Source organism: Embiotoca jacksoni, unplaced genomic scaffold, assembly GCF_022577435.1.
Source record: "Embiotoca jacksoni isolate LCO1_2020_lvr unplaced genomic scaffold, fEmbJac1.0.p SCAF_7, whole genome shotgun sequence".
Taxonomy (NCBI): Eukaryota; Metazoa; Chordata; class Actinopteri; family Embiotocidae; genus Embiotoca; species Embiotoca jacksoni.
The window spans coordinates 6,376,911-6,395,338 of NW_027185425.1; the positions used below are offsets into that span (position 1 = coordinate 6,376,911).

An 18,428-nucleotide genomic window follows, 5' to 3' on the forward strand; every position below is an offset into this window, starting at 1 on the left:
ACCTCAGCTTTTCTGAGCCGACGTTAACAAAATACTGTCTCACGTGAGAGCAGAGGGGGTGACGGCGTAGGAAGGGAAGGTGGGAAAGAGGCAAGGGGGTAAAAAGGAAGACAAAAGAACGCAAACACGGAGGCGAAGAGGAGGGAGACAGAATGGAAGAAGGAAGAGATAGGAAACAGTAAAAAATTAAAACAAACGCTTCTGTCCTCAGACAAAGAGAATGAAAGAGAGGGAGAGCAGAAGAGACGAAAACAAGAGCGGGAGGGAAGGAAAGGAGATGCCTGTGAAGTTCAAGGTCACGGACAAATTAAGAGTCTGTCGTCTCCTGTGTCTCACAGATCAACGCACAAACACACACACACTCACAGAGGCTTTCTGATTCTGCAAGTACACACCCTAAACACACATAACCCAGGTCTATTTTAGTGAGTGTTTATTCTTGTGACACAGACGAGATTACCTGCGACACTGACATGAAATCAGGACAAGCTATGTCTTTCTCACTTCATTCACCTTCTCCATTTCCCTGCTTCTTCTTCGTTTTCTTTTTTAGCACTAACTCTTTCTGTCCCAGGAAACATGAGATTATATATGGGACATATAGTGCCAGAGTCACAACTAAGTAGCGACTTGAATTGTTAAATATTTAGCATGTTCTTGGTGCTCCTGCGCAACCCATTGGCTACCTTACAGGGGACGTGACTCATTTCTGCAGAGCAGGTCGACACTACAACCATGAAAAAAGCATGGATGTCTTATCAGTTATGTAAAGCCAAGAAAATCTAATTTTGGCAACAGGGTGGAGGTGGGGAGCAGCGAGGGCTGAAGCCTGCGGCTCGACGTTCCAGCTGATCAAGGAAAACAAGCCCCAAATGAACTCCTATTTAACCTTAAAAAAAACACTGCAAATCGTTCGATTTTGCAGTCTCATTTCTATTTTCTTCTGTTAGAACTTCTGTGAAACCAGTCTAACAAGTGAGTTCTGAGTTTTGGTATAATTTTTTCTTAATGGTGTTCTTAATTAACTCGCTTGTAAGGAATGCTGGCATGAAGTGAAATTAGCTGTAACGAAGGTAACTTACTGAAACAAAAACAAAAGACTGGCTGTATAGTCAAGAATGTCATGTTTGAAATCAGCATTCGTCATTTGCGGGCTGCTGCTCAGTTGCAAACGGATGACGTTAGTTCAGCAGGTTGGACAGTTAAACCGGTTTTATACTTCGTCTGAAGGTTCACAGGAGGTTTCCACCCTATCACATCTGAGGATCAAATTATAGCGTCCGATCTCCACACATAGACATTTAGACCGGAACATCTACAGTTTTATAGCAAGTTAGCAAACTCAGTCCACTAAAGAAGAGCATGGGATGCAGTGAAAAGCTACAGAACAAGCCAGCAAGAAGATTTTGTGTTTAGCTTTACATCAGATCAGAAAACACTCAATTAATCAATAACTTTTGATCATCAGTCCAAGTCAAATTTCAAACATTTGCTATTTTCAGCTTCTGAAAAAAGATTTTGTGCTTTTGTTCCTGGTTTATATCACTTTAGATTAATTACATTTGTGTTCTGGACTGTTAATCAGACAAAATAAGCATTCTGCGGGCAGCGCCTTGAGTCTCTGGGATACAATAGGAGCATTTTTCATTATTATCTAACATTTAATAGACCAAATGATTCATCTGGATATATTCATTAATGAAAAAGGTGCAGCCCAACTGCCAATGCTTGTTTGAAATATACGCATCTGTTAATATTAATTGATCTACATGTGTTCTGACTCCTAAAAACCCATCACCATTCCATCAGGTTGCGTGCAGACATGAATTTCACGTGAACACACTGCGTACAACATATAGAGCTGGATATAGATTACAAGACTACGGACCTCAGGATCGAGTTCACATACGGCAGGAGCCTGTGGACGTTTGTGTGCACTTGAGTTTGCGTGAGAAAGAAGAGCAGGCAGTAAATACAAATAAAGAGACGAGTATTTTGTTACTGTGGGAGAGACGCAAGACGACAGCTTTTCAGACAAAGATGGACCCGGAGGACCTGTCCTTTTGTTCAGCACTGTATTAATGATCAAGACAGACAGACAGACAGACAAGACAAGACAGACCCCTTACAGATCTCGAAGCAAGTTAAGGCGTGGAGTAGTTTTAACACGACACAAAGTTAGATAACAATTTAAACAATACACACAGAATCAAAATTAGCCTGTATAGGGCAACTAAACTATACTGTACATTAAGACACTGGAGACTAAAAACTACAAGATGATTGGACGTTGGCTTTTTTTCTGCACCCGGCGAAAAACGGCACCAAACGCAACACGCGTGCCTTTGCCAGTTTTAGACCGACATGGTTCAGCGCCCAAGTTGTTTAAATATTAAATGCAATTGCAACCATCTGAGCGATTATGGGGGTGTTCGATTTAAAATGATGTTTGTTGGTGCAATGCTATCTTTAGGCAGCGGAAAGTGATTACGCGACTGGTCAACAAAAACCTGGTCTTACGTTAAGTTGCGCAGCGCAGGTACACAACGCAGGTACACAACGCAGGTGCACAACGCGGGTACATTCCGCTTGTTGCACACACAGGAATGTGCCGCAGGACAAAAACATGCAAAAGTTTAAAACTAAAAAGATTACATTGTGAAATATTATCTTTGTGGACATGAATCTGCTCAATCTGTGCATGAGCAGATCTGTTTTTCCTCTCCAGTGAATCATTCTTTCTTTCTACTTGGCAAATCCAACGTATTATAGCAATCTGCGACTGTGTAAACGCACTTGGCTCTTGAAGGGAACGGAAGATGTCACTCTGATTGGTTTGTTTCATGCTACGCGCAAAAACACAGACTAATTAAGAGGCAAAGTACCACCCCTTTGAACAATGCGCCCTAGTTTGTGTGCCTATAGCCCATCGTTAAACTAGAAAGGGTAGATACTGAGTGGACACCACCGAAATGCACCAAGATATAGTTAAGGATAGTTAAAATACAGCCTTTGAAGTTCATAATCGTCAGGGCTAACATATCCAGTGAGACAGCAAAAACAAAGAGCAGAACATCGGGCTCAGCACTCAGCTTCCCCCCACCCCCGCTAGGAAGAGTTGAAGAGCCTAATGGCTCGTGGGACAAAGGATCTCCTGAGTCTGTCCATTGAGCAGCTCCGTGACAGCAAGCTGCCTCTGAACATACTCCTGGGCTTCATTATGGTGCTGTGCAGTGGCTGACTGTCATTGTCCAAGATTGACACTCTGCCACCGACACCAGAGTCCAGCATCAAGCCAACCAAGAGCACAGTTCATTTCAGTTTAATCTGCCCCTGGTGAAATTACAAGGTACTGGTGCATGTAAGCATATACTGACGTTAGGATTTGCATGCGCGTTTCTATTCAGTGCAATTAATACTGACATTCCCACTTCTCTTTTTATTTATTTACTTTAAATATACCGGATACATGTTTGGGAACGTGTAGGTGTCTAAATATATCTTCACATACAGCATTTTCATTTTATTATTTTTTGCTGAATGGTGAACTCAAATCTTCCTTTATGCTTGTGTATTTTATACACTGTATGAGCAGAAAAAAAACGACAGTAACGCAATTTATTTTACATGTAGATTTTTCTTTCTAGTTTTTTTTCTCTAATAAATGTATCTTACAGTATTCTATAATATATCCATAGTCTTTCACAGTTATTTTTGACAGATCTATGCAAAGGAATACAAAAAATAAAACATTTAAAAAATACTTTTTACAAACAAAAAATGTGTCAGAGACTTAAAGTAGAGATGAAAGTGGGCTCAGGTCAAATGTTGCCAACACAGAAGATTTTCACAAAAACACCTCTGTTGGCATGCAGGGTATGTGGTTTTACGCTTTTACGCTTGCCTGTGTGTGTGTGTGTGTGTGTGTGTGTGTGTGTGTGTGTGTGTGTGTGTGTGTGTGTGTGTGTGTGTGTGTGTGTGTGTGTGTGTAAATGCAACTAAATGTCACTGGCAGATGTGTAGCCTTCTGTGTCTCTCTGAGTCTTCTTCTGTCTTTTACCAAGATACTGTGACTGGAGTACAGAGACTCTTCAGTCTTTAGTCATTTACTCTTCTCCTCTCCCTTACACGCATGCACACGCACGCACGCGCACACATACACACGCGCGCACACACACACGCACACACACACACACACCTGGCCTACAAAAGTCAGTCCGAGATATCCATGCCTCACAAAAGAGAAACACGTCTACTTTGCAAAGCATGCACACAAACACTTCCCATGCAGTGGATGAAATATGACCATATTCCCAGCTTTTGGGAAGCAGATGGCAGGGATAAGAGAGTAAAACGGAGCGAGAGAGTGAGAGAGGTAAACAGAGACTAGATGTGTGCATTATGGTGCAGTACTGCTGCAGTGCAGAGAGTGCAGGGGGGGCACATGTGTATCAACGTGCACTTGCGTCAATGACAAATCCTCTACTCATAACACATCGCTTATATCACTATACTGGGTGTTGGGAATATGACGTAATATAAGTGCTGTTCTCATACGTGCACTCTAACACACGCATGCATATTAAGACACTTATGAGAGCCTCCTACTGACTTCGGGTTTATCCTCCCTGACGTCCCAGCAGCTCTAAATTAATCTCCAATCTCAGCCTCACCTGAACCACACAGCTGTTTCTCTCAAAATAGAGGCTAAATGTCTTCTCACTTTAACCTCCAGGCCGTCATCACAATGAAATGACAGGAGGACACAAATACCAACACTGTTTCATAGTCCGAGTTCAGTCAAGGTCAATCTTCCCGTCTCTCTACTGCGGCAGGTTGATCAAGTTAAATGAGTGACTTCAACACAAATCGAGCTGGAGTGACCTAATTTCTTAGACTGCAGAGGCATTGACGTATCCATGTAGAGCACTGCTCTGGCAACTTATCCAACAAATTATCAAATGCAACATGGTCACTGCACTTCTTTGTGTAGGACAAGCAGATTAGATTTGCTACTTTGTTGTAACACAACAAATATGTACTAGAGTTTCTATCCAAATGAATTGAAAATATACGATTATGAAGATTTAAGCCCACCTGAATACACTCCTATCATCCGTTCACTAATGGACAGAGCCAAGAGAATCATCCAAATCATCCAAATATAAAAAAAAATGTGTCTAAATCCTCTGTCACAAGAGAAAAATTAACATGGTCGAAACAGAAAATATTCAAATTCCTGCTGTACGTTATCATATTGTATGTGCTGTTTACAAGTTTAAGTGTTTTTAGAAAGTAGATAAGCCAAAAGTTAATTCGCATAAAAAAGATCCACCCAATTATTTAAAACTGAAGGTGTATTCGTTTAGTGTGGGAAAATAAATACCCATTATCTATCTCCACAACTCCGATTAAACTAATAAGCAATTAGGCCGCATTCACTTCAGACCATAATAATGAGTGTGAAAACCCTTCGTGTGAGCCAACCAGTTTTCATTTGGTTAAAACAGTAAACAAACCAATGGCAACTGGCTGAAAAGCTGCCACTGTTGATATGACTTCCTCTAAATTTGTCTCATACAATCTTTGCATCTGATTTTAAGTGTTGACAAAAGTTGAATTGTGTGACTGCAGCATTGGCAAAGCTCACTTCTACAGGAGCGTATCTGTGTTCACAGGGTCCTACAGTACATGTTCCCCAAGTCAACCATAACCCACAATAGCCCATGTCATATTCAGCGAATACAGAGGTGGAGAACATCTTTTTCAGGTTTCCATAACGTGCTATAGAGCTGGGGAACATCGGAGCCGGGGAACGTATGACCTTGGGAACAGAGGACCCTGTGAATATAGCATCCCGGGAATTTTGAGGTATAACAACTGGCCTAAAACAAAAGATGTCACTGTAGTTTATGCATATATATTTATTTATTTTTCTAATTGACTTGAAACACCAGCCTTAAAGTTTCTCTTCAAAAGGATTAAAAATCCTCTCCAAACCCTAAAACACAAGACTTTCTGTCCCTAAAGTGGAGCTCAGGTCCAACACATGTGCATGTCAATGTTAACATAACATTTCAAAAGTGAGACGGGAGGAGAGACGGTGCCGTGTGTTGTGTCAGCTAGCTTAGCAGCCAGTAATAGCCTGGTCATCCCAATGTTTATTTTTAGCCCAGCCAGCTTATAGGCTGGGTAGTTAGCACACTGACTGGCCCACATACACACTGCAATCAGCCCACACCGGTAGCAGGTAGTGCAAGACTGCCAGGTAGCTTTCCAATTTTGTTTTCAAAAGAAAACATCACTGACCTTCAGTCCATTTTCCAATTCCCTCACACCGTTTTATTCTCACCAGATACTGCAGGTTTCAGGCTGACACCATGCTAAAGCAGCACAAAGTCTCTTTTCAGACATGCAAAGGGTCCCTGGAGCTTTATAAAAACACTACGATATCGATAATTTGTTATACAGTATTATCAGTTTGGAACAGCAGACTGATGCCGCACACACACACGCATACTGTGATTTTAATCTGCAAGGCCTGTTGGTCTGAATCTGTCTAGACAGGACTTGTCAACGTCGTCTCTAGTGTCTCATAAATTTAGACACATTTTTACGTAATCTGCTGACCTAATACACTTTTATTCAGCTAGCACATTAACAAATGATTATAAAACACCTCTCTTGTAAAAAGCTGTGTTAAGTGCTGCACGTCTGATTGTCTGAAGCTGGATGCACTGAGGTTTTGCCTTGGCCTACTTCTGGCCCAGAGACACACTACTCCTGTGTCACCCTGAGCACACAACCACACACAACCACACACACACCTCATACCCCATCTGTGCCCCTTCTGACTACAGTACCCCCTACCCGACATCACATTACTGCAACCCCCACCTGCATCCTGTCTTTCTGAGCCAGGGGGCCTGCCCCCCCCCCTCCTTTTAGACAGACTCTGTGTGTGCATTAGTGGATTTGTGTACGTGTGTGTGTGTGTGTGTGTGTGTGTGTGTGTGTGTGTGTGTGTGTGTGTGTGTGTGTGTGTGCTCCCCCTTATAGCCTCCTGAGGCTTTTATCCACAAGGGAGCAGCAAGCCAAACAGGAGGTAGAAAAAAATACTAGGAGAAAAATAGTGTGCAAACAGTTGATACAGAGCTAGATTATATATATATCTCTTGTTTGTGGGAGTGTGTTTCTTCTCTTTTGCCATCGATGTGACCAAACACTGCCTGTCACACTCAACAGGTTTGCCTCTCATTGACATTTGAACAACAAAACAACCCTAAAGCTGCCTCCAAGTCCAGGTTTAAAACTCAGCCAGAACACGCATAACGCCACTCGGCCCGCCACATCAGCCACGAGAAAGCAGCTAAACACGCATGTCCCAAATAACAAATGGTGTTTTTGTCTCGTAACCCACATTATTGTTATTTATCGCCAGCAGGTATTACGAGGAGCCAAACGAATGATAAGTGCCTGCACAGACTTGTTCAGGATCGCACCAGACCTCAAGATGGTACATTGCGACCCCACCCACACATCTAATGGAATATTCCACTGCAGAGCTGACAAGCACACGCGCACATGCTGGATGCTGATAACAACTGGTAAAATTAACAGTACCAAACTGCTTGGCCGGCATCCATGCACACACAATTTGAGCTGTCAACAGCAAAGTAATCCTCCAAAAACAAAACAACCATGTGCAACAAGAGCAGCAGCATTTTGATGAACTTTTTGGCGCAGCACTGCTCTCTGTGACGTTTGCAATTAAAAGAGGTGAAGTTGTTATGATGAGTGAAGACTTAGAGAGATTTTTCTTGACGTTTTTCTGACTTCTGTAGCCATACCATGTTCACTAGTGTGTATATTACCATCTTACCACCCACAGTTCCAGCCACCACGGATAAACCACGGTGATGTACATACTGTGTAGTGAATTTTATGTCATTCTCAGTTATTAGCTAGTGTCGTCGCAACACAAGTCAAACCTGATGAGTGCCAAAACAAATGTGACGTGGCAGGTCACCAACTGCCCTGATTGACGGTCCGCAGCATCATTAGTGAGGAATGTTTGTAGCATGCACAACATGTTGTTACCATCAAATCTGGACCCATTTAGGCTGCAATTAGTCACCAAACAAGACTCAAAGAACTTTAACTGAGAGCAATCTCATAAATATCTAGCAAATACATGTTTATGGACAATATCAAATGACAAATTACAAAACCCACAGACATAATGAAACCAATCGGTGGAGCATTAAATCCAAAGTGCTTTAAAGTAACATGAGTTTTGGGAGGCCACAATAAAACACAAATTTAGACAGACCATCAAAGAGTGCTTCGAAATAGCTCTTTGGACAAAAAGCACACCAACGCCGCAGAACTGGAGCAATACTTGTCTAACCAGTATCAATTTGTGGAATGTTTCAAAGTCTGTTCGTTTGCGTTATAAATCAACTTTTTATGTAAAAAGGGTACAGAAGGATCCCATATGAAACGCTCTCTCTTCTGTTGGAGGCAAATCAGCTCAAAAGTGAGCGAGTGTCTGTGTGTGTGTCCATTACTTTGAGTGCAGCATTACTAAAAGTGTTAATGACATTACTGGCACGCAGCCAGTTATCTTCTCTCCTCACTCACCCGGGATACCTGACTAGGTCTCTGTGTGCAGACGCTGCAGCCTGTAGATATTCTGTTCACATTCACAGCTGAAGGGATTACTGTAGTCCACTGTTTTCATAATCACTGAAAGTGAAAATATTCACTGACTACATATGGATAGTCAACTCGTTCTCATCCTAGAGGGTTAAATACCACCGTTTTATTGCAGTCCGCTGGTGTCTCAGATGCACAAAGTGCTTTCGGTTTAAGCACCAAAACAACTTGGTTAGTGCAAGCAAAAGATCATGGTTTGGGTTCAAATACGTAGTTTTAACGAGTAACATTTGTACACCACATGAGGTACTTTATGCATGTTGTGTAGGCTAAATGTTACATTACATTTCATTTAGCTGATGCTTTTATCCAAAGCGACTTACAATAAGTGCATTTCAACCATGAGGGTACAAAACCCAGAACAACAAGAATCAAGAAAATACAATTTCTTCAAGAAAGCCAAACTACAAAGTGCTATCAGTAAGTGCCATTTTAAGCGCTATTAAAGTTCTACTGTTCAAGGTAAAGTCTGAAGAGGTGTGTTTTTAGTTTGCGGTGGAAGATGTACAGATTTTCTGCTGTCTTGATGTCGTTGGGGAGCTCATTCCACCATTTAGGAGGCAGGACAGCAAACAGTCATGATTTTGTAGAGTGTTTAGCTCACAGTGAGGGAGCGACAAGCCGATTGGTAGAAGCAGAGCGGATATGTTTGTTTATTTTCATCACGCAAGTCACTTTGCATACGTTCGATGAGTTAAATACGTTAACAAGATTGGGCTGGGACATTTACTTTCTTAGCTTTCTGTGATAGTAAACAAGAGTATCTGGAGAATTTGAAAAGTGTGTACGACAAAACGAGCAATTATCTTAGACTCTGGAGAACAGTGATAGACATTTTTCTGTTACTTTACACATCAAATATTCCTTCTATTCTTTTGATTTCCCATAATTCATGATCTAAAATTATATATACAGTACTTGAATATATGGATTTTATTCATATGGAACGTTTTTTTAAACCATTTGTAAAAAAAACAAACAAACATCAAAACTAAATATATCCAATGCACAAATTAAAGAACTCTTCTCCCTTCACATCAAGGACAAGATAAAGTGCAGTTATATGGCATGCTGAAGCAAACAAATTCACATCAACTCCCTGTATACCATACTCCAACAGTTAAAGGTAAAGTTTACTGTGACACAGCAAACAGTAGAGAGATAAGTGCATGAGAGCTTTGAGTGGTGTGAGCTTCACCCACAAAAACCTAAAGGCAGCTGAGATGCACCAAACAAAACAAACTTGCTGCCAGTCATTTCTGGCATCCAGTCGGCGTTCTGGTGATTGAATTGTAAAGTGGGCATCATTCAGTCCACGGACATTTTCTGCTGGGGATGAGTCAGTGAAGATGGGGAGAATAATTGGATAACACCGCCCAAAAAAAGCAGGCAAAATGACTTTGGAAAACTTTGGAGAGAGAAACTTTAATTCCGAGTTCAGATGTTTCACAGCAGTTCACTGATGGAGGATTAAAGTTAATATTCGGCAGCAGAGCCCAAACAACTCCAAGTGTGGTGATGAGGCCAGATTTGCTCAAGCTATTCATGCTCTCAGAGTTCAGACTTGGCCTGCCCCGAAGGAAAAATGTGACCCTTACCAGAACCTTTGGTACATTTTGTAGTTAAAAACAGCCTTCTCTAACATCACTAACGGTTTTCATGATAATCTTAGAATCCAACCAAGATAATCCAGATCTCCTAATTGGTGGGAAAATGAATAAGTGGCCCAATTAGGACTTCCGGTTTGTGCTCTATTGTGAGACGTTAAGATTTGGTTCACGCTGGTGCTGGCTTCGCTGACCGTGGAGAACGTCATTCCTCACACATGACTATGACCAGATTTATAAACAGGATTTAACACCACAAAATGCAGCTGCAAAACACCGAGTCCAAAGCCAGCTCATTGTTCTGCTCTGAATACAACAGCTACAAGAAGGTGAAAACCTCTGTTATAGGCCTGTTGTTTGCTCTGTGAGCACAGGTGACCTTTAACAGCAAGTTTAACAGTGATAGACAAGACGGGAGAAATAAAAAGACGCCAGTGGAAGACCAACTGATTTGTATTTGACAGAAGAGGTCGGCAACGTGATGCAATATTGGTCAAAGTGGTAAAAACACATTGTGAGCCTCTTTTAACACTACCAGTTTACTCTTTCTTACTGTGACTGATGATTTTCATGTTCCCATACAGCTTTGACGTCAGCGTTGAAATGCCTTGAAACTGTTAACAAAACAGTCTCACCATAAGGTCCATTTATCAGCTGTACAGGAGCCTTCTATCTTATCACATGATTGTCATCAGCAGATGTCAATTTCCCAGTTGTCGTGGAACTGCAGATGTTCACGTTTCATTGTATCTGATCTCATTTGAGACTGAAAGTTCATTTTTCAGCAGTTTACAACAATGACAACTTTCAACTGCTGAGGAAGATCTATGTGAAAGGATTAAAAGTTCCTGAAAACATACTAAATACACCTTGTGGTGCCACTGTTGTTTTTTTGTATTTTCAATCTAACCTCTAAACTGTTTCCAAAAGTCACTGGTGACAACAAAACTGAAAGGTATCAGAGCCCCCATGGCTTTCTCCTGACTGAAAGGGATGAATAAATAGAACAAAAAGCATACAGTGCATAATATAAAACACCTGGGACAACATTAGAATTGGAAGGGCTGCTAGGAGCTAAGATCTGTAAAAATGGACACAAATAAAGATAAACAAAAATAAGAACCGAGTCAGCAAAAAGACAGAGAGGAGGAGAGCTGACTGGAGTAAAAGCAAACCAAATAGAAAGTCTCTGTTTTTAGAAGACATTGTGTATCATGACAATCTCTCTAGCCACAGACTGGATCTGTGTTATGTGTCCTCTAACTCAAAGCCGGGGCTAAATACAGTACAGCCATCTGATATTGACTTTGATAACACTCCTCCACCACTAGAAAACCAACCAGCCATCCATGCAGCGTTGCTGATAGTCTCCACACACGCACACAACTCTGACATTCAGAAACAAACAGACCCGCCATCCTGCAGAGTCCCTCCATCGACAGATCTACGAGCCTGCCAGCACATCAAAACATGACAACACGAACTCCGTCTTGTTCTTGGACATTAAATGTTAGTTACTTTCTCCTGATCTCTGTAGTCTGAAGAGGAGGGTCAAGAGAAAGCAACTAAAGAAAGCCCAAATTTGGAAGGAGAGCAATTTTTATACCCACCAAGAAAGCAAACATCCCACCAGATTTCACACGAATCACATTAAAATGTTCCTGTTGGGTCCAGAAATGTTTGAAAAACAGACCAGAAGACGGTCGTCTTTTTCCCTCTCAGCTGCTGAGTACTGTTACTCCAAACAACACAACGGCATTTATAGCTGCAACGAGTGTTAGTGTGCGTGTGTGTGTGTGCGCGCGCGCGTGCGTGCGTGCAAGATCTGGTGGAGATAAAGCGGGCTATTGAAGGCGTGGATGTAAGTGAGACGCCAAACACACGCGCGTAAACACACAGTCTCGCGCTCTGATCATACAGTAGGTGGGAAAACATCCTCGCTCGGCCCTTTCTTTCCCTTCACCTCTCAGGTTTGTGTACAAAAACCTCACACCAGGAGGAAGTGGGTTATCGACACACGGGATCGGGGCTCGGGATACAAAAGGCAGATCGGCCGTTTACGTGTGTTGAGTGCGTGTTTGTTTCTGTGCGAGTGTGTAGCGGACGCAGTGAGGCAAAGATGAGGAGAGAGAGAGAGAGAGGAAAACAGAATGTTAGGCAGCGACTGTCACTTTAAACTAAGAGCTGCGTTTCATTTCAAATCACTTTGACTTTCTGCAAAAAAACATCAAATTGCACGCAAGAGCACATTTCCAGCCGATTTCTTTGCAAGGCGAACGGCATACTTCTACTTTTATGACTGTTGCAGTCAACATTTTGAGCTTAAAATCACGTCTCACGGGACTATAAACTGTGGCGCTTGATTGGTCGTATTGTACCGTCCCAAGGATGCCTGAAAAAACAATACTCACATCAAAGCTTTACATTCTTTCTCGAAAGAATTCACAATATTTGCTTTCGTAGCGGTGCTGGTGGACTGCGTTTTACCTTCGGACTCAGCCAGGCCAGATGTTTCCACCCCATTTCCAGTTGTTATGCTATGCTAAGCTAACTAGCAGCTGAGAGTAGCTTCATGTTTAGCACATATATAGAGATTGGTATTGATATTCTGAAGCGAGTTTGTGAGTGTACTCACCAAAAGTCAAACTCTTTGTGGAGTTTTTGTCCAAATGCCGGATAACTTTTCTAAAATGTAGCCCAGCAATTTTTCACTTAAATAGACACATTTTTGCGTGACTACATATTTACTTAATGTATGTCTTTAACATGTAGGTTTGTCATTGAGGGTTTATTGGATGGCTCTGACAGTTGCCAACAAGAAAGATAATGAGGGTGGTGTTGAGGTTCAGCGATAAGCGCTGAAAATCTCTTTGTAGTGGGGCATCTTCTCGTTTCTGAGGATCCTGCGATTGACTCTACTCCTACTATGGCTCTCAAGCTACTTCAGGAGGTGTGGAAATCATTAAACAAACGTATCTGGATTCAGAGAAAGTGTGACGGTGTCGGGCCACATCGCCCAAGTCAGTTTAGAATATATAATCTGACTGACTTTAAAAAGGTGAGTGTATGTTTTTGTGTGTTTGAGCCACAGTTTTAAACACCGAGACAACATTTTATGGAGTGAGCGTTACACACAAAAGTCTCATATTTCAATTCCAAACCTCAGTCTCGTCTATTCAAGTTTGTGTTTGGTTGAAAGGTTGTACCAAGTGACTATATGATCTTTTTCATAACTTGTGACGAAAGGTAGAATACTAAGGTATTATATTGTGTTGATGGAAAAATAATCCAGTTCTTCATGCAAAGCTTCAAATATTTGTATGGACGATGCTGATAAAAAATATTTCAGTGAGAATATATTGCATAACGTCTTTGCAAATGTATGTTTGTGGTCAAGAATTGTGAGCGTTCATGTGACTGTCTGCGTGTGATCACTTGGGTCTGGCTCGGTTTGTGTGTGTGTGTGTGTGTGTGTGTGTGTGTGTGTGTGTGTGTGTGTGTGTGTGTGTGTAGGTAATAACCTGATGCTGACACAGCAGCAGTCGACAGTCAGCAAACATTTCATCAAGAGGAAGCCTATTGCTTTCACTTCTGCTGAACCGGCCGCTCTTCAGCGAGCAAAGTGAAACCCTAAACTGAATCCCAGCTAAAAACCAAAAGCCTGACGCAGGTTTTTAAACAAGGAAGTGTGCCTCGCGTGGATGTCTGTGTGCGTTTGTGTGCATGTGTGTCAGTGCAGATGCTGTCAGGTCGACCCACACCGTGACCACACACGTCCAACCGAGGCATCGCACTGCACATCTATTCAGCATTGTTCTGTTGCTGGTCGTGGTTTTGAGCTGAATAAAAATATGTTAGACTTGAAGCAACACAGGGAGAACATCTGTGGGCCATTTACATCGTTCTTTGGGACCTTTGTTATGTTTTTGAGCTGATTTATGTGACCAAAAAGCAAAGGAACACACACACAAGGAGGACTTTAAGGTGCAGTGATGACAGTGTGTGGTGCGTGTGTGCATGTGTATGTATGTATGTATGTATGTATGTATGTACGTGTGTGTGTGTGTGTGTGTGTGTGTGTGTGTGTGTGTGTGTGACTCACCAAAAGGCCATGAAAGCTTCATAAATGTCGTTGAGACGTTGTCTTTTGGTCCAGGCTACAATCTTAAGCCTTGCAGTCGTACCTGAACACACACACATACAGCGAAGAGTTAAGACCCAACAAATCAACACAGTGTAAAGACACGCACACTACGTCAGCTCATACAGAACATTAAATCAATACAGGACCCGAATATGCACATGCGCTCTTACTCGCTTATGCACAAAAACACAAAAATAAATCATCAGCCGTCAATAAACCAGAAAACATGCTGCTGTACCGATATCCTCTCTAGTCTCCGATATTACTCCTCCTGTGCAACAATAATTTGGAGCAGCAGCATTTAGAGACAGATATGTTTCCATAAATGTACAAATGTATGCATAAAATTGTAAACTCCCACAATGTATCTAACATCAAACACACATTAAAAAAAAAAAGGTTACTGTCATCAAAGGTAACTCGCTTGAGAACATTTTCAGGCAGAAGGAGGAGCTTTAACAGTGACATTTATTTCACAGGGGCCAGTATGACGATTGTTTCTGGATTAATCAATTAGTCGTTTAAATCTCTTAAACTTTTCCCAAGCCTGAGATGTTTTGAATGACAAACAGTTTAAGACCCAAAGAAATCAGAAAACACTAAATTAAAAGGAGGCTGAAGCCACATATTCTTTGCTTAAGACACAACTTTAATGAACAATTGCTTTATAAAATATTTTCACTCAACTAAATCTAATTTTTGATATTTTGATATTCCAAAATGGGAAAAATACAACTGATGATTTTCAAAACACACCAGCAGCCTCTGATAATGAACACACTAAAAAAAAATAGGCATCACCTTTCTCATATTCTTTTTATTTGTAACTGGCAAACCCTGCGGCTCCAAATCCAAACCGACCGGCGGCTCGTTTGTTTTGATCCTCCCACGGCCACCGGTGTGGTATTCACTACAGTAAACTGCTGTAGATCCTGGGTAATTTACAAGGACAGAAGTGATGCAGGAAGATTATTCAACTGCAAATCTCCTCAATGTCCAAACTGCAAACAGTTACTTGTTCTGTTTTGAAAACCATCTTCACCTACTTTACATTTAAACGCCATCCAGACATCCTGGTGATACTTTATAATGAGCGCAGCCTCATTATGCAACTGAACCTCTCCCCAGCTGTCTGCACCTCCAGCCTCTCTGCTCCTCTTGTTTTTGACACAGGCCTACAGAAACTAATGTAAATGCCTCCCCATCATCCTCCTCCTCCTCCTCCTCCTCTCTCTGCAGCAGCAACCTGAGATGCTGTGTACTCCGCCAGCCGCAGCCGACTAACAGCAGCAAGAAAATGTTTAATATACGTGCCCTCTGGTCGCTGGTGTTTTACCCGGGCCTGCGCTCACCTCTCCGGGATGTGTCAGCCGCTGGCTTCCGTGGTTTTGTCCGCTGAGCGGTCGGACAGTCGCTCGGCTCTGCTGCAGCTTTTGTTGCATAGGTTGTCCGCTGCTCCTGAAACTGAAGCCCGGGCTTTAAATACGCCTTTAAAGGAATATCTGTCGGAAGAAGAGACGTAACACTGGCTTCCGGCGACGTCACGGCTGATTTGCATAAAGAGGCGGAGCCCTGGCGTTGGTTTACGAAGCAGCAGGGAGGCTGAATCTTTAAAGGAGAATACAATCAAAAAATATTCAGCTGTTATGAGCTCATTTATTTGAGTGTATCCATTTTATGCTATTACACTGCTACATTTCATCAAATACCTTTACTCAAATACAATAATCATAATAATATAATAATACATTTTTATTTGTATAGAATCTTTCACAGATGTAATTTTTTTTAATTAAAATAAAAATGCGTGATAACAGATCAAATTAAAAACCAGACATCACATTAATAAGAGAGAATAGAGTTAAAATACAGAATAAAGCAAAACGCATTTTAAGGGCGCAGTATGCAAGGGAGCTTCAGGAGTAGCTAGTTAAAGGCTAAAGTAATATGTTTTATCTGTCTTTTAAAAGTATTTTCTGAGCTAGTGTCCCACATCTTTGGAACATCACCGACAAAAGCTGCAACCCGGATTTTCGTTAGGCTGTTGCTGGAAACATCAGCCATCAGATGTCCGCAATGTTTTTTAAGGCACAGAGTTAACCAGAGTTAGTAATGTAACTTGGTCCATTAAGGGCTAAGAATGAGGACCTTAAAATATGTTTATTTGACAGCAGTTGTAGCTGTTAGTAACTTCTCATTCAGATTATAATTCTGTTGGGATCATATTTCAGATGTTTACGAGTTGTCAACAGCTCCACCAGGGAGACATTTTCCCTTTAAACTTCTCACATGGTTTCATTTCAATAAATCCAAGAATCTAAAAATCAAAAGATTAGAGAAAAAAAAGAAATCCAGATTAATTGTGTATCATAATTTTCCTCTGAACTTTGCTTTTTCTTCTTTCGTCTCCCACTAATCACCTGACGACCTCTCAGGTTTATCTGTTGTCCGTGTTTGTTTAATTGGATTTAAGGTAGTTCCAACAATAGCTCCACCTGCAGCAGCTACAACAGCAACATGTTGTTTACACACTGATGATTCACTACTAATAATCTAATTTTATATGTTATAAAGTATCAGTTAGAGGGATCAGACCAGTACTTTTATTTACAGTAAATAACCTACTTTAACTACATTTCTAAAGAATATATAAAGAATTCTTATTTTCACTTAACTAGGATTTTACGTGCAGGATTTTTACTTGTAATGGAATATTTTTTCATTGCATTATTAGTACTTCAGTAATGAATCCGAGTACTTCCTTCAATTCTGCTGATGTGATTAATTTAATGTGAGCTGTCATTTGTCTTACCCCGTAGCAGGTGGGGTTTTTCTTTGATCCTGTTACGCTGTCAAAACACAACTGTTATCGGCAGTAAATCTATATGCATTTGTCAAGAACACTTCAGCAGGACAAATCCGTGTTGCGGGGATTTAACTTGTTCATGTCAAAGTGATGTACAGTCGCACTGGTGAAATGGCATTAATCTCTGCTATGTCTGAAAAGATAAGTGAGGAGATTACATATATTTTTTTTGTTGTCAACAAATCCCTTGAAAAAAAAGTAACCAATAATGAGTTGACGTAAAGAGACAACCACCTTGCAACTTTGTTTTGTGTTGTATAAACACACACATTTTGGTGCTGTTGAGCAGAAAATGTGTATTAATCTGTCTTAAAATAGTTTAGAACAAATCTGCTATTCAGTTTGCATCTGTTAGGATGTCACTGAGACAGTTTTAAAACAAAAGTTTTGCTTGACTCATAAGAAAATGTTCACATTGATCTTACAAGTTTGAAGTGGATAGGCCTCAGTTGGCAAAAGATGATGTTGTGTAACTCAATCCGCACATATACACAGTTCTGATGAAGCAGCTCAGCGAAGGTTTTGAGTGTTACATTCTTCATAAATAATTCAAAAAAAGTTTTCCCTGAAGTCTAACTTAGACTTTTACTTATTCAGTAATAAATTAAATGTAGAACATTTTTAACCAAATTTGCAGTCGCTATAAAGATTTACATCTTCAGTCGGAAGAAAGGCTCCGAGTCAAAGTTAGAGTTGGAGAATCAGAAAGTAGAACAGTACCGCTGTTTTTTGTGATTTCATGGCATTTACTGACAGTAAGAAAAATAACGATTGTCTTATATATTAATGACATAACGCATTTCAGGTCAATGGATGCCACTCCGCTGACAAGCACAACACATGCTGTGTTTTGTTGGGTTCTTTTTTTTAATATTTTAGGCCCCATAAAGAGTCAGAATTGGAACAAAGACACACGTCTGCAGTGGCTGCTGCAGCGCTACTGAAGTAAAGAGGAACTTCTTATGCGTCTCAGTAAACCCTAGACTGCTGAGATTTCAAGTCAGGTTTTAAGTTGCAACACAAAGTGCAATTGTGTGTTTTCTTTCTAATGAAGTGCTCACTTCCCCTATGTCAAAGTTTATGGATTAAAGGA

At 41.0% G+C, this 18,428-nt stretch overlaps 1 protein-coding gene across 2 annotated transcripts in view; it reads right to left on the reverse strand.

Moving 5' to 3' along the window:
- The window catches only part of LOC138214887 (solute carrier family 45 member 4-like), a 59,160-nt gene extending 43,196 nt beyond the window's left edge, over positions 1–15,964 (reverse strand). The window contains exons 1-2 of one of the 2 annotated variants that reach the window (XM_069176730.1): positions 15,822–15,964; positions 14,428–14,509 (exon numbers count right to left, since the gene is read on the reverse strand). The gene's annotated coding sequence lies outside the window, so the exon portion shown is untranslated. Of the gene's footprint in view, positions 1–14,427; positions 14,510–15,783 lie in introns of both variants that reach the window. The other variant, XM_069176731.1, reaches the window with a different exon arrangement.
- Between the last annotated feature and the right edge of the window lie 2,464 nt (positions 15,965–18,428).